Here is a 5328-nt window from a genome sequence, read left to right as displayed (position 1 = left end):
CTTTGGATTGTGGACTATTCTGCCTTCCAGCTTTTGATGTCATTCAACTCGTGTGTTCGTTTCAGGCTGCGTACTATTGCACGCTTCTAAGGGACACACTTCCTTTTCCCCTCTGTGTGTTAGAACCCACATGAATCTCACTTGATTCGCTGCAAGGTCACACACTTGCTTCCGAAAAAGATATCACACTTATCTCTGCACGTTATTATAGTCAAGGCATTTCTTTACTACCCATTGCTGGGACTCCTAATCCAAATGGTGTGAGGTCTAGTTGGGACTTCTTACTGGGGAGAACCCTTGACATGTTGATGGGTCTAGCACTGTCAACATTTTCGGTGCTAGAAGGAGGGCCATACGACAAATTGAGTCCTCAAATTTTGTTTTGAATCTCTGCACATTCTTCTTGACTTACATTACAGTTAATCCTCCGACATGTCCGTCTCATGGACGTGATTTTGAAGTGTCAGAGGATCTCCTTGATGACTTGTCACGTAACACGTATCATGGTGAAGGTGGAGCAAATTTGCTTAGTCATGGAGTGGCCTTCATGGGCTTCTGTGAAAGGAATGAAATCCATGAGGATCACATTGCCTGCACGTTGTTCACATTCATGTTCTGAGGGCACACACTACAATGGTGTGTTATATTTCCAACAACCTCCATCCACTCTTATGATTAGATGGCCATAGTGTTGGCCCATGCTTTCTATCATTATGATCATAAAGCACTTAATAAAAAAATTATGAAATTACAAAAATCACATGATGAATCCCTTTTTCAATTTTGGAAATGATTCCAAAGTCTTTCTTTTCAAGTCTCAGAAGATGAAATTGAATGGAAATTTCTCAATGAAATATTTCATTATCTTCTTCACATATTTGAAAATCCTCAAATGTTAGAATAATTTGAACCCCTCCCAGCATACCTCAGTGTTAGAGCGTCCAAATCCAAGACGAACAATGTTGTTGTAACATGTGACCCGCTGTCTACCTTTCATTAAATAGATCTAGCTCCACAATGCGAGGTGGGGAATTTTTGAACCCATTTGTTGAACTGTATCACCCTCCCACCCCACCTGCTCTAGATATCTGCACAGATTTGGCTTGCAAGCCTATTGATTGTCACATGAATTCGCTTTCTCAAACTCCGCCCTCTCATTTTATCGATCCTTCGGATTGTACTGTGTTGTGTTCTCCCATTCCGGACTCCACATTTGTTGTTCACAAGGATCAAGTTGTTGATGGAGTTGGTGTTGAGAAGCCAACCTGCACTGTCATTTATGATGAGTATGTGTGGGAATCTGAAGAAGAACCCGCAGTGAAGGATGACCTCCTTCTGTCTGCATCTCATTAGTTATTTCCTAACATCTTTTGTGATTCTGCCATTTCTAATTTGTCTTGTGAAAATCCATCCTCGGGTGTGTTTACTTCTGATCATTCACAAAACACACCAGATGTCAGTATGTCATTTGATTGCAAAGAGGACACATATTTCTTTCTGAATCCACCTAATCTATCATCTTTTCTTTCTAGAAACTCAGAGGGTGAGCATTCTTTTTTCTCATCAACCCCTCTATATGATTTGTCAGATCATGAGGATGTCGATGAACATATTGAATTTTTTGATCATGGCTGTCATGATCTCTTTACTCCTTCATTCGATCACGATGTCAGTTCACTCATTGTTGATCTTTCTAATCCACCAGTCTTTGATGATCTACATGATGGTGAAGTCAAAACCCCTCAGTATGTTGAGTCACTTCAATCCAATATAATGGTTATGTCAGATCCTCATTTTCTTGAGGTCAGTTGCGCTTCAAATTAGAAATATGTTGAAACACCCTAGGCTCCTCATCACTATCCCATTTGCATTGAAGATCAATCTAGTTTACATATTTCACATCCTTCACCATAATCACATGATCCCATCACTCATGTATTGGAGGAATCATACACAATGAGCACTCTTACTAAGAGAAAATTTTCTTCATTCTTCATGTTTTCTCATTTGTCACAGTCAAAAGAGTGTACATGCTCATTGTCTGCACACAGTGTGTTGCAACACCATGGTACTTCCAATGTTTGTCTTGCACTTTTACTCTTTTCTTTTATGTGGACACATTCAAATTTCGAGCGTGTTGGTATTTACTGTCTTATCTTTCTTGTGTGTTGGTTTCCTTATATATCTTTCTCATCAACCATGCCTTCACCAACATGGGTCAACCAATGCACTAGTGGCTGCATTGGAAATATCACTTTACGTGAGTAGGCCCATGCATTATTTAGTTTAGGAGTAGGAGTAGTGTTTTCTTTTCTTGCATGTTTTTCTTTGCTTAATCGTTTTGCTTTCGTTTATTTCTGTCCTTTGCTTGCTTGTTTTTTGGCTTGTTATGTACTCGTAGGGTTAACTTCACATGAAATCATGTTTAGATCTTGAATCAAGTAGGGTGAAGTACAAGAGGACTTGTAAAAATATCGATAATCATTTATCTGTTATCCTCTCACTTTATGAAGAGATTTTTGTCTTCAGTCGATGATACCTTGATGGAAAATATGTTCTGTTTAGAGTGAGTCTTGGTGAAAACACAAAGCTTGCACTTTTAACTAGTACCGCCTACTTTAATAAATTTTTTTCTATATTCAGTTAACCCTTGTCATCTCAGTCAAGTAGAGTAAGGTGAGGGGGAAAACTGTAACAAGTATGTCAGAGGTATATATAACATACTTCTCAGAAGGGAAAACATATCCTTCTCTCAATAAGTTGGGATCCCTCTTCCGCCTCATGAAATAAATAAGTGCCTATGCATAGTTCTCTGAAAATGAAAAATGGAAAATGGAAAATAAAATAAAGACGAAAGAAGAGAAAGGCATCCCTCATAGAGAGGTGATGCAAGTAAATCCTCCGAGGTACTGACCAGGCTCACTGGCAGTGGAGCGATGATTGTGTTCCTGTGTGACTCCATTAGGGTACTGTCCAGGCTTGCTGACAGTGAAGCAACACTAGAGATGAAACTAAATCTCTAACAGTCTACATTACTTGTGCATCAATATACCCCTCTTCCCTAATCGAAACAACTCAGTTGACTTGGCTTGGTATGTGTGTTGATCAATCAAGAGAATGGGGGGGACTATATCTTTAACTCAAGCTAGTGACAAAGCCATGACAATAAAAGAGTTGAACAATACTTCCAGAGGATTTAGACTTGCTTCACACGAAACAAGGTCCATGTAGAGAGATGAAGTTATACCAGTGTGCTGCCAACGTTGTAGAAACTACAACCGCCCTCCAAAATTTTTCCTTCACTTTGTTTTGGAGCCTTCCTCCTAAAAATCTTAATAGCTTGTCTTGCACTACTAAGGTACTTGTGTTTTCATCTCAATTTATCTTTCGCTTTTTAGCTTGTGTTCACTTAATCACTTTTCTAACCAACCACAAGTTGATCCCATGACTTGGTTCACATACGATTCTTGTGCTATGTTGGAAAACTTCGTAGTCCTAGAGGGAAACTAGCCTTGCTCTCAGCAATTGCATAGAGCAACTTGATAGTCAGCCTTTCTCTCCAGAAATGCGCAGAGCACTCCGACAGATACCCTTGTTCAGAGAAATTGCGCAAAACATCCCGACACTGGGCTTCGACTCAGGAATTGCACAAACCCACCTCGCATCTTGTCTTCAGTTGCGATATTTCACAAATGAGAGGCAATTAGAGCCACTCAATCTAGGAATTTCACAGAAACACTCCTTTAGTTGTTGTCTGATGCATGTGTCGACAAGTTGTCCGGTTCCCTCCAAAACTGCACAATTCTCCCTTACATGCATGGCAGTCTTGCCCGAAGAAAGAAAAAAGCACCCCTAAAAAATAGAGATCTATTTTTATCACTGGGAGTTACATGCAAGTTGATTTGAAAAACTTACTGCCAAGTGTCAGTGTTTCCTAGATTTATGGCATGCACGTCATAAACCCTAAATCTACAAAATCTTTTTAATGGAAACCTGAGAGCTCATTCTACACATTCGATCTTGGATCTATGGCATTCCAGGGGCATCTAGGAAACTTCGAGACAGTCGGCACAACGTTTTAGGTAAGTTTTGCTTTTGAAGTCCTTTTGATGCCTTTTTAGTCGCTTTTATTTCCTTGGCTTGTGTGAGTATTGTTTTTCATTTTTATTGAACGACCACCGGCGTTTAATTTGTTTTAACTTGTAGAAGGGTTGTTTTAAGTTTTGCATTGCCTTTCTTAAGCATTGCACGCATAACATTTCTTTTGCACTAACGGTCATTGTTGCAGCGACCCTCTTCACCAACTTCATTGTTCGTTTGTTTCACAGATTCGTCCATTGGTTTTGATTACATGCATGATTATTCAGTCTTGTCTACACCATCCTTCACTCACGCTTTCAGATATACTCATTTTCAAGTTTCCCTTGGGTATATCTGGGCTGCCTTGGCTCAGATCTTTCTTTGCCCAGCATGCTCTACGCATTCCTGAACTTAAGGCTCTGCCTTGGCTCCAAGAATTGCACAAAGGCTGCTTGTCACTGGCCTCCAACTGTGCTCTGCACAGTTTTGGGAGACATTGCCTAGTCTTTCCCACTGAGATTACGTAATGCACAGTCCCAGCTAGTAGTCAAGTTTGACTGAAATGTGCATTGTGTAGTTCTAGTCCACAGTCAACCCTGCTGGACTGTGCTCTGCATAGTTCCAGCCAACAACAGGTCTCACTGGTAGCTGAGACTGCGCAGTGCGCAGTTCTAGCTGACAATCTCCCAACCTTGAGAGTCACTACTGTGAAATCTTGCCTAATAGTCACACGGTTTGTTGCATGCTCGATCCTTAAAATGCATTGTGTTTTTTTAAACTGAAATTTGCTTGTCGTGAGTGTCTGCTCTATCTCTAGGTATGTCAATTGTTGAGCAGTCTCTCACCAGTACATGCATCATGGTTACCAAGAGAGATGGATCAAAGGACACTGTAGAGAGCAACACCGGAGACGTGGTTAAAGAGGTGCTAATGAACTTGCCCATCTATGCAGACACATAGTTGTTCGTAGAGAAGGACATGAAGATCACATGGCAAGAAATAAAGGACATATTCACAAGCACTTTTAAGGAATATATAGAAGATCGATAAGTCTATGTCAACATTCACAAGTCAAGCTTGTACAGGGTTGCATGCAGGTACCCCACCTTCCCGTGCACGGATATCATTCACTGGTTTCTCTCACATATCGTGATGAGGCTCATCAATAGGTAAATTATATGGGCCTTAATGCCACTCTCCAGCTTATTAAAATCAACTTTACTCACATTTCTTTACATATTTTACTAT

The sequence above is a fragment of the Pinus tabuliformis genome, chromosome 6, assembly GCF_031772625.1.
Source record: "Pinus tabuliformis cultivar Carrire ecotype Pingquan chromosome 6, CPIR1, whole genome shotgun sequence".
In the NCBI taxonomy this organism is placed as follows: domain Eukaryota; kingdom Viridiplantae; phylum Streptophyta; class Pinopsida; order Pinales; family Pinaceae; genus Pinus; species Pinus tabuliformis.
This window is presented reverse-complemented; position numbering follows the sequence as displayed.